The sequence below is a fragment of the Tamandua tetradactyla genome, chromosome 6, assembly GCF_023851605.1.
Source record: "Tamandua tetradactyla isolate mTamTet1 chromosome 6, mTamTet1.pri, whole genome shotgun sequence".
In the NCBI taxonomy this organism is placed as follows: Eukaryota; Metazoa; Chordata; class Mammalia; order Pilosa; family Myrmecophagidae; genus Tamandua; species Tamandua tetradactyla.
In genome coordinates this window covers 83,766,220-83,777,852 of record NC_135332.1, presented here as the reverse complement: position 1 = coordinate 83,777,852, position 11,633 = coordinate 83,766,220, and the positions used below count along the sequence as shown (strand labels likewise).

General features: G+C 52.5%; 1 protein-coding gene across 1 annotated transcript in view; it reads left to right on the top strand.

Annotated features, from left to right (window-relative positions):
- Positions 1–651: 651 nt before the first annotated feature.
- Positions 652–11,633, top strand: part of LOC143688551 (ral guanine nucleotide dissociation stimulator-like) — a 43,731-nt gene continuing 32,749 nt past the window's right edge. The window contains exon 1 of the mRNA XM_077166624.1: positions 652–978. The gene's annotated coding sequence lies outside the window, so the exon portion shown is untranslated. The remainder of the gene's footprint in view (positions 979–11,633) is intronic.

Here is an 11,633-nt window from a genome sequence, read left to right as displayed (position 1 = left end):
AAGACACCCCTCCTGGAAACCACATTTCCTTGTGTGATTTCTCTTTGAGGCTGTGCCTTGAGAACATGTCCTTGTATTGTTCAACAAAGCTCATACTTTCGCTTCAGCTTGCCATAGGCTGTCCATAGCTGAAGCCCTTTTGCCCACTTGTGTCTGATTCTAATTATAGTGTAAAACCATGAGAAGATGTCATGCCACAGAGCCATCCTATGTAAATTCCAGTTAATTTCAACTTGTTCATGGTGCTGACCCAGAAAGGAATCTACCTTTCCAAGGATGACACAGCCACAGCCAGCCCTTATGAGTGAGGCATTCCATATTTTGGGGTGCTGTTGCTTCTGCATGTTAACTACTCAAAGACCAGCCATGGCTTTTACACTAATGATCTCCAATCCTCAATATGACCCAGGAAGTAGATGGTAGAATGACCCCATTGTGTAGGTGTGGAGACTGGGTGTGGAGATGAGAGTTACAATGACTGCACCATGGTCACAAGATTTCTAAGAAAGTTCATCTGTGTTAGAATTGAGTTCTCCCTCCTTGTGCATGGGGCCCAGTCTGCACCCAGGCCTTCCCAAGTAGCTGTGGGGAGTGATGTGTTGAGGAAACTTGGTCCAGTCAATAGGATAACATGTTTAAGGAGGATGAGCATCAGGAGGCATGAGGGCCTTCCTGGAGGACGTAACGGTTGAGAAGTTTCAGTTAAGGGGCTTCAGGAGATGACCTCACTTCCTTTGAGCTGCAGTCTAACAGAATGTAGAACCTTGGTAACCAGGCACCTAGATTCCACAACAGTCCCCCTACCAGGCTCACTGAGCTAGAGACGATCAACAGATCAACATGTTCTCGTGTTGCATTTGTAGAGCAGTAGGATCTGGCATGAGAAAACCTAGGAAGGAGACAGTTTTCAATAGATGTAGGCATTGGCTGAACCCTCCACCTCACCGCCGCAGTCTGTTGGTCAGGGTGTTCACGAAGGTAATTCGAAGTGGCTCAAGGTCAGAGAATTCAGAAAATGCCAGCATTGTTATCTTGCCTCTGTAGCCCCTTAATACTCCTCCTTTCAGTGTGAGGAGACATGAGGAACGGGGGGTCATCCATGGCCACGTTGGGAAACTTCATGTGCACTTTGTGTTCAAACGTGAAGTCATGGATGGCTGTTGGGAAGGCAAGTGGTGATGGTGAAGTAATCCCCATGCAGCATGTTAATCCTGGGCCCAAAAGTTGTCATCTCCTATCGATGTGGACTGGGGAAGTGTGCAGACACCTATTCATCTGATCAGGGTGGCAGAGGTAGCATGGGGTGCCCCCCTACTGTACGGCCAGGAAGCTTCTTGACCTGGGCCAGCAGTATGATCAAAGTGAGAGTAGTGTGGTGGTTTCTCCGACCCTGAGTCCTGAGGCAGCTGGGACATGTGAGAAGGAACAGATCTAAATGTGCTCTCCTCCCTGGGTGCCCACCCATGGATTTTCCATCTGATTTGCACAAAGTCTCACTGCCAAAGCCAGGTGGGCCTCCACCCCTCACCCACGCCAGCAGCTTCTATGGGCCTGCCCTTGGCTTTCTTTTGTTATACCATCTGAGAAGGGATGACGATATTCTTTTCACTTCTGGTAAGACCACGAGCTCCTTCACATTTGTTTGCTTTTTCTATTGTTACTTGTGGAAACCTGCTGTGCCCTTTGAGCAGTCAGCTGGATGGTACTTCCACACCTTCTCTACATCTTAACCATCTTGATGTTTTTGAGGGTGATTTTGACTCAAAAGGGGTTCATGCTATGACAAGAGTTCTGGTGGAAATTGTACACTGCCATAGCACACTCCCTTAATCTTCCAGGGTAGGAGCTATGGCCTTATCTCTACATCTTATTCCATAAGGGAAGCTGCCTAGAGGATAGGGCCTTTCCCTGCTCACAGGTCTTGAAGGGATTCCATTCTAGGTCCATTTAAGCCATGCAGTAGGGGACATCGTCTGAGTGTCCTAATGGATGGGTCACCCATTCCATCCCCCTGGAGAGAATCCACAGAATGGGATGGATGTGTCACGCACATACAGACAATGTTTAATAGTTGGAGAAACTGAGCCTCTGTAAGGCGGTAGCAATTCAGTGGCCACCAACAGCCTCTGACCGTGGCTACTTCCCTGCATCCTCCCGGTTCAGTTGTGAACATTCTCTAATTTTGGCTACTCTGGTGTTAGGGCTCAAAACAAAATCACTTCAGTGATTTGATTTCCAACTTCCCCATGCAAATGTAGCCCCACCCAGTTGTCAGGCTGCCTTTTGGATTTGCTCTTTTCGGAGGCTTCAATTGAAGTCCCCAGTCTGTGGGAGTATTTCTCACACCTGGATCCTCTCACACTTCATCTTTGGTCTGAGCAGGGATCACCATAGCTGCAGGATCTCAGAACTCCCTTTAAGGTAAAAGGCATTCAAGTCTTGTTATCAGCATGAAAACAAAGGTGTTCTCACCATCTTGGTGTCCTTGATGCACTGCCTCCACAGTAGGGAAGAATGAGATGTGAGCAGGCTCTTCCCCTCCATGTCTGGTGTAGACCCCTCTTCCACAAGATGGAGGAAAGATCATAAAGCTCCAGAGTGAATGCTTCTGGCTTCTTTCCTGCAAGAAGTTGAGTCCCACTTAAGGTTTCCTCATCTCATGAATGGGGGTGATTTGTGAGGAATCATGTGGATGAAGTGGTTTCCACGCATGGACAACTCCACATGACTTCATAATTCCCCCACCTGAGTTCTACTTTGGAGTGTGGGACCTTTTTCTGCTAGATGCATTCCTGCCCTACTTCTTGCCCCAAGGCACGTAGGGACAGGGAAAAGCAGGTCTTCATACACACCCAGCCCCAGCCCTCTCTTGGTTTCCAGCCCAGTGGCTAACCACCTGCTTCCGCTATTCCAGTCTCAGGGTGCAAAAGTGTCACCATTCCACAGTGACCTGGAGTACACCGGCAAGGTGGGAGCCTGGGATAAGTTCATGGAGTGCATGGTGGCAGCTGTTGCAGAGGGCGACCAGGCCTACATATCCCTCCTTGTGTTAAATTACCGGGGCTTCTTTTCCATACAGCAGGTCCTGGACAGGGTATCCAACAGGTGAGCACGGGTTCCTCCTCAATCTCATGATTGATCTGGCATGCCTGAGCTGAATGTCTGGGGAAGGTCATTGCAGCATCTAAACTCAGTTTCCTCCTCTTGCTAGTGGGGTTATAGGAGGACCAACCTGCTGAGGTCAGAGTCAGGATTGAATGATTCTGGGCCATGGAAAGTGTTTACCCATGCCAGGCTTTCTGGAGAGGGAGCTCGGTGGAGAGGGCTTGTCAACGTTGATAAATTTCCTTTCCACGTGAAGAGGCTCTGCCCCAAAGTGACCTTTGGGATCCTATATTCCCATTCAGAGGAGGTTTGAGATTGCATCCAACTGGATTCTGTCCTCAGTATGGCCTGAGTTGTCACTCATGCTGGGGGCTGGCAGAGGAGCCCCAGGCCTCACCAGTTATCTGTGAAAGAGCAGCTCAGGGATCATTCGTTCATCTAGGATATATGAAGAGTAATCTACGTGCAGGCTCTTTTAAAGGCACTTAGCCTACTTCATTGAACAAAACTGCAGAATTGCCTGTGTCCTTTTGCTTGCCAAATCATAGGGGGTCAGATAGCAGAACTAGATATCATTAGTAGGGGCACACCGAAGAAGTTACATATGACACCCCCATGCACCCTCTAGGTACGGAAATAGCTGCAATTTGAGACACAGGGATGGAGGAGGCCAGGAGTTCCTGAAAAAGTAAGTGAGTTCTGGGTGAGGAGAGAGGGGCTCCTTCCTCACAGCCCAAGATGGGAAGTGGGGGCCGGTGCCAGGAGAGATTGGGCAGGTCCCTGCATCCATCTCATGATTCTCACTGGAGTTCAGAGGTCTGGGCTCCATCCCCTGCAGGGTGTCAGGACTCTCAGAGACCCATGTGAGAGTTCCTGGGACACTGGGTGCAGAGTGCACCCGGAGGCTCAGAGCACACTCTACACGCATCCAACTCTGCAGCCCCTCCACCACGCCAGTAGCATATAGACACCGTTCAGGAGACGTGGGGAGAATGCAGCTCACACATCCAACCTCACTACCCAGTCCTGTGAGCCTGGCTGCGGGTGGCTGCAGTGGGGTGTGCCCGTGCCCTTTAGGGACCATGACAGTGGGAAGAGGAGAGCCTCACATGGCTCACAGAGAAGGAGGCATGACCTCAGGGCATGAACTCCAGACTGAGGTGACACGATGGCCCTGGGTAGGCTGAGGCGGGGTCATGCTCTGTTCCCTCGTCAGGCAATATATGCAGTACCTACTGTGTGCAAGTGCAGTGCCATTGGCTGAGCAGACACAACCCCTCCTTGTCTTCATGCTGTTTCTGTTCCAGTGGGAAGTTGCCCAGCAGATACAGACAGAAATAGTCTGGCTGGTCTTGCCCAGGAGCCCGCACCCAGGATGGTGGTCACCAGAGGGCAGTGTGGCAAGAACAGCCATTCCTCACTCTGCAACCCTGTCCACCCCCAGCACCTTCTCCTGCCTCCTGCTGACCTGGCTCCAGGAGTTTCCTGATGATTTCTGTGAGGCCCTGGACTTTTACAGCCTCAAGGAGCTGGTGTCCTTTGCGCAGGTGGCGTTGCCTGGGTCTACCCTGGAGAAGCAGTCTCAGGTCCTCCTATCTTGGTTGGAACCCTCAGTGCCCAGCGAGACCCAGACACAGGGTGAGGAGCATGGAGGTGGGGATGGGTGGGATGTACGGGAGGAGATGGGGGTCACGGGACCAAAATCTATTTTTGCCTTTGGGCAGGGAGTAAAGAGGGGCCTCAGCCCACACCCCTGAGCACTTGCAGTCTGGAAGACTTTGTGAGGGTGGTGTCCCTCGGGGAGGCACTGCAGTCATTTCTTTGTTGAGAAAGGTCCATAGAAAGCCTGTTCTGTTGTTGCATCTTTCACCTCTTGGGGCTCATATGTGAGACCCAGCATTGCAAACCACAGTGCTCCTTCCTCCAGGGTTAGTTCCATCGATGGCAGCAGAAATCTTGTCAGCTGCAGACCTGAAGACACCTGTGGCAGCACCTGCAATGCCACCTGCTGATGTGGAGCCACCGTGGCCTCCAGAGCTCCTTCTGCCTACTCCAACAATCCTCACTCCAGCTCCAGAGAGGGAGGCAACTCCGATGCCACCTGCCTTGCCACCTTCGGAGGCTGCATCATCCCCAGATCACGAGCCGAAGCTGGAGACATCACCTACTTTACCAGCAGAGCTGGTGGTGGCTCTGATACCACCTCAGCTGCCACCTTCAGGCCCAAAGCCTGTGGCATCTCTGGATCTGGCACCTGCTGCCTCACCACCTGAGGTACCCACTGAGCAGCAGGAAGCAGACCAGGTGCCACCTGCAATGCCATCTGTTGAGCTGCAGTCAGCGCCAGCTGTCACTCCACCAGAAGATCATTCTTGCTCCTCATGTGGGAACGGAGAGCAGGGGCTGAGGGAGGGGAAGGCCCCCCTCTTGGTGTTCCCTCCCAGGCTGCTGGCAGAGCAGCTCACCCAAATCAATGTGGTGAGCATCTGGGATCCTTAGTGGGGAATGTGGTGGATCTTTTCTGGCATCTGCTGTCCCTGATATGCTATTCCTAGACCTGGGGTCCAAAATCTGGGTACAAAACCCAGCTCCACCATTTTCCAGCCTGGTGACATGGGGAAGTCCTAATTCCTAAGGCATCATGTTCCCAGCCACAGAAGACATCACAGGACACTGCCCTGACCATGTGTGTCGCAGTGCAGGAGTGCTGAGAATAAACGTTTTAGGATCAAGGAGAGATGGACAGGGTCTAGCTTGTTGGGGGGCAGAGGGAAACATCAGGTGTGCAGCAGAGTCCAGGGCTAGCCCAGCCATCTGTCCCAGAGGCCACCACAGCCTCCACATACATTAGACGTGATGTGTCCTGAACATGAGGACAGGCTCCACACGAAGGTCCTGATGTAGCAACAGGGGACGTGCATGTGATTTAGATTAGAGGGAGTCCCACAGCTGTCAGGAGGTGCAGAACGTGCTGCCTGGGCTGTGTCCTCAGCATGTGGGGTTGGAGTCCCCGTGTTGTGCTTGGAGGTGGTGAGGAAGGGTTTGATGGAAATGCAGCTCTCTCCTTCTTGCCAGCATAAAGGTCCTGGGTTTTGCAAAAGCTGGGCGCCCTCAAGGAGCAGAGAACCAAAGCCAGAGGCCCCTTCATGGCCCAAACCACAATGTCCACCTGCAAAGCTGCTGCTTAGAACACTGGCAGTGGCCTGTGGATGGTGGGCTCTGCGTTGGGTGGCGCAAGGCAGCGTGACACTCCTGCTCTCCCCAAGAGCTGTCCAGGAAAGTGGTAGCTTTCTATTGTGTGCCTGCCATCTCGACCCTGCATTCAGAGAAGGGTGAGGAGTGCCTGGCACCCACCATCCATGCCACCATCACCCAGATGCACCTTGTCTGCAACTGGGTAATAACCACCTGCCTCGGCGACCAGAGCATGAAGGCCTCGGACAGGGCCAGGATCCTGGAGCACTGGGTAGAGGTGGGCAGGGTACGCTGTGGGCGAGCAGGTCCTCCCAGCTTCCTGGGTCCTGGGTGTCACTCTTGGCTTTGATCGGCTCTCAGGATTGGAATCTGTGGTCCAAGTCACTCCCTGGGCCCCAGCCCTGAGTGTCTTCTGGCACAGTCTTTACCTTGCCTGTCCCAGGAGTGGGGCACTCACTTTCTACCTCTTCTCCTTCCTCAGTTGGAGCTAATGCCCTCCTCCCTGAGTTGTGTCACGGGCTGGGCACAGGCTGTACCCTTGGGGTCTTTCTGCATGTCAGGGTCATCCAGAAGTGGAGATGCCACCTCATTCCCCCTTCTCAACTCACTCCTTTCTCCTTCCCCAGGAGTGCCGAGTGCTCCAGAACTTTGCATCCCTTCATGAAATCCTGTCTGTTCTGTGGAGCAACTCCATCCAGCAACCGACGCAGACATGGAAGGAAGCTTCCAGGTGGGCTGGCCCTCTCCACAGCAGCTGCTGGGGGAACCAGGGATCATGCCAAGGACAGTGCATTGTCCACCAAGTGTCCTTAGCCCTACTGGATGGTAGCATCTCCTGTGGCTGACAACGGCATGGGTGCAGGGTCTGAGTCTCCATGTGACCTCAGCAGTCCTACCTGCAATAGAGTGGCTGACCTGTCAAGTAATAGGCAAAACTTGGGGAAACCTTTTGAGGGTTTTCTCCAAGGCACTGCACTGCTTTGTCTAACCAAAATCAAAAGGAGGTAGGAAGGCATCTCATTTGACATGGGAAATGGGTCCCATATGCTATGGAGGTTTATCATCACTCAGTTTCCAACCCATTTGTCCAGGCCCCTGGGATCCCTGAAGTCTAAAATCAAATGGATTTCCACTCACACCCAGTCTTACCGCCCCCCAAATATTCTGTTCTTTCTCCTCCCCAAAGGGACAGCATTTGTCATTTGCAAATGATGAGTAAAACCTCCCTGAAAAAGAGAAATGCCAGGCCAGGTAAAGTGGAGGCAGGTGGTAGTGCCATGGTGGGAATATTCCTTGAAAAATTTCGGGCCTGTCTTGTCTGGACTAAGAGGGAGAGGGACTTGTTTGGCTGGGCACTGCTCAGGGGCAGTTCGCGGACAGGAGGCACTGCTCCTTAGGTATGGCAGAAGTAGCTGGGCCATTTCAGGAACAGATGGTAAACGGAAGGGTTTAGCAGGTGCCCTTCTTAGCAGTAGGACTATTCTCCTGTTGCCACAGGGGCAGTGACATATGCCCCAGTTTGGGATGAGAATTGTTTGGAAGATTTCTGAAATTATGTCCATTGCTGTGTGGACATAGAGAGTTCTGGCCAAAGGGAATTTCCTAAGGGGCTCCTTGGTGAGGACAGGCATCTGGCATGGCATTGGGCAGTGATGGGGGTCAGAGACTCCAGTGGGCTCAGGATGGCAGGCCTGGCCAACCACAGCTGCAGAGTCACCTCCTCCTCCTCCCTGCTTGGCTCACCCCACTGGGTTGTCAGCCAGAAAGCATGAGGGTGGTAAATCCACCCTGGGCAGTGGTGATGAGTGTGGGTTGACTGCAGCTCGGACCAGCTTGGCAGGGCCAACCACTCCTCGGACTCCCAGCAGGACCAGGGGCAAGTGACAACCCTGTGGGGCCTCTGTTCCTCATGTGGAAATGCTGTGAGACCACACTGTGCTGCCTTCCTCACAAGGGAGCCCATGGAGGTTCGAGAGAGTACAGGAATGTGGTTGAGCTTTCCTCTGGTTCTGATAGGAGAAGGCTCTGGAGAGAACCCTGACAACATTATGGAACACTCAGTTGTCTGGGGCACATTTCATGCCTGCACTTTGCACATGACACAGGAAATTCTGCGTGCCCAGCCCACTTGTTCAATGTCACACCACAGGGAGTGCTGCTGCTCGGTTACATCCCAGTCAGGGCTGGCAATTGGTGACAGCAGCATTTCTGTCTATTGACATCTCCAGGCGGTCCAAACCCCAGTCAGGCAAGTGGGCCGATGGGGTGAGGGGAGGATGGCTTCGCTGACCTTTTCCACCTGGGGAGGAGAGGATCTCTAAGGAGTCCACCAGGGAGGTGATACCAAAGAGAGAGCAAGAGAGGCCAATGTGGGAGAGAGTGAGGGTGCCTGAGGACACCAAGGGTCAGGGTGGGGTTGGCATCCATGACTGTACAGGGCTCACTCCTTCTTGCACCACTGGTTTCTGTGCCCCTAAGCCTGGGAAGCCTCCATTAGATGTGCCATCATCTGGGCCCTGAGATGGAGACTTGACCAGGTAGTATATAGGAGACCCTGATTGTTCGCAGTCAAAGGAAGGCGTTGGCAGAGCCCAATTGAAGGTGGATCTGGGTGAGATCGTTGAGCAACCTCATACTGTTTTGTGATGTGCCAAGAGCCATCGCTGGGAGGTGACTAGCAGTGCTCTTGCGGTCCAAGGGGTTGGAGGGGAACTCAGTAGGAGGTGGCTGAGAGCCCCAGATGTTGGCAGGGTGAGGTCTGGGTGGGGGAAGGGTGCTGAGGGAAAGAATTTTCAGGGTGGGGGCCTTGGGTGGGTTCCAGCAGGCTTCAGCACTCCATCCCACACCTGATGCCACTGTTTTTCCCCAGCCCACCGTTCCCCACCTGTGGACGCTCCTGTCAGAACTGGCCTCCCTTCAGTTAGCTCCCACAGACTATCAGGAAGTGAGTACGACTTGGGGCCAGGAAGAGGGTGGCGAGTTTCATCAGCATAGGGGAGAGAGCCCCTCACTGAGCCCTGCGCTCTCAGCCCAGGGCCCAGCTCATCCATAGGAGCCCTGGAGCTGAGGCATCATGGCCCATTTCCAGCCGCGGAAGCAAAGGGTAGGCAGAAGCCATAGGCCTTGTCCCTCTCCCACATCCCCTCCTGGCTGAGCTGGGCACAGACTGTCCCTCAGGTGTGGGCATGGGGGGAGAGTGGAGTCGGCTCCTCCATGGTGAGACTGCTGCTGAGTCCCCTCCTGCCTGACCCTCAGTCTCCCCATCTGCATTCAGAGAGGGTTAGGCTGGGACATCCCTACACCTCTGCCCAGGGCCCCCTGTTCTGGCGCCCAGATTCCTGAATAGGTCTGAGCCCTGTGAGGGCTGGCCTGGCCCTGGTGGCTCCTCCCAATAGTGCACAGGAGAGGGTGAGGGGGCTGGTCAGGGCCTTTTGGAGCCTCTGCTGATGGACCTGGCTTTGTGTCTTGCAGGGGAGATGGATAACTTACCAAATAAGACTGAAGGTGAGGAGCTGGGGGCATCACTGCAGGGTTGAGGTGCAAGAGGGAGGGTCTGAGACTCACAGGGCATGATGTCCTATTGCTCTGTTCACCTTTAGTTTCTCACCAGGAGAGTTTGTTTCACAGAAACGAGGTAGAACTTCCCCCACGAGGGTTGGGGAGGTGCTGGCATCCAGGACATTTCCCTGCAGGAGGGTCTGTGAGAATCCTGCGCTAAGTCAAGAGGACTTGGATGAGAGTACAGGGAAGGAGGCGGCTCCTGTGACCAAATCCACAGACCCCATCTCCAGCCCCTATCCCAGCCAGCAAGGCCACCCTGGCCTCTTCATCTTCTTCTTCCCTCTGCCCCAGGAATACAAGGTCATTTCCAGGATCGAGCGCCTCCACAAGGGATGAACCTACATCCACTTTTGGCCCATGGAGGAATTTAAGGCCTGGTTTGGGGCTGTGGATCAGCTCAGCGAGTCTGAGTGGTACGACCAAGGCAGAAGGTAGCAGCAGCAGGGCCCCGCCATGAGCTGTGGCTTTCTGTAGCCTCATAGCAGCCCTCTGCCCTGTAGCTACCATCTGTCTTGTGAGCAGGAGCCCCCGGCCCTGTTGGCCAGCAACACACTCGATGCCCCAAACCTCCCATGTTGTCAAGCCTCGGAGCGTGAGTTCCCTTTCCAGGCCGGCAGTTGCAGGTGCCTCGGGGCTCAGTGTCTTTTTGCACTCAGCATTGCCTCAGGGTGTCTACACTTTAGTACCGAGGACCTTTCTCCGCTCTTGACCAGCCCTGTGACAGCATCATGCCCCCATCGTTCTGGGCCTGGGTGTCCCACGATGGAAGTAGGAGATGCTGAGTGATCTGTCTGGTGCCTGGGGTTCAGGTCTCCCGTGGCCTGCAGGAGCCCTTGGCCGGGTGGCCCAAGCGCTGAGGGCAGTATGCACAGAAGGGAGCAGATGGGTCCCTGGCACTGGCCCCAGCTTAGGCACCCTTCTATCCAGCTCCCAGGAGCTCAGCACTGAGCCCAGCTGCAGCGGGGCCTCCCTGCCCAGTGTCCGGCTCCAGCTTGGGCGTGACCTCAACACTGGAGTCGCAGCTGTCTCACTCCCCGGACGTGAGGCTGATGCCTCCCAGTCTCACTTGGAAATGAGTGTGGGCCTCATCTCCAAATGCCCTGATGGCCAGAAGAAGCAGGTGTCTGCCCATTTTTTTTCAAATTTATGTTTATTTTTTTGTTTTATTTTTATTTTCTTTCCATTTATTTATTAATTTAAAAAATTAACACAGGAAATAAACATTAACATGGATAATCAGTAATTCACAATATCATCATTTAGTTGCATGTTCATCTTTTCTTAGAACATTTGCATCCATTCAGAAAAAGTAATAAAAAGACAATACAAAAAGAAATAAAATGAAAACAGAAAAAATAAGATTATACCTACCATAGCCTTTACCCCTCGCTTTCACTGATCACCAGCATTTCAAACTAAATATTTTAACATTTGTTCCCCCTATTATTTCTTTTTATTCCGTATGTTCTACTACATACTACAAGAGGAGCCACAAAGAATCGTGTATTCATTCATAATCTTCTTATTGGTAATAAGGTGGTATTTCTACTTTTTTTCTCATTCTACATATATAATCAGAATACAAAATATCATCACATAGTTGCATATTTGTCATCATGATCATTTTGTAGAACGTTTGCATCAATTCAGAAAAAGAAATAAAAAGTCATCAGAAAAAGAAACAAAACAAAAGCAGAAAAAAAAAGATTATACATACCATACGCCTTACTCTTCCCTTTCACTGATCACTGGCATTTCAAACTAAATTTATT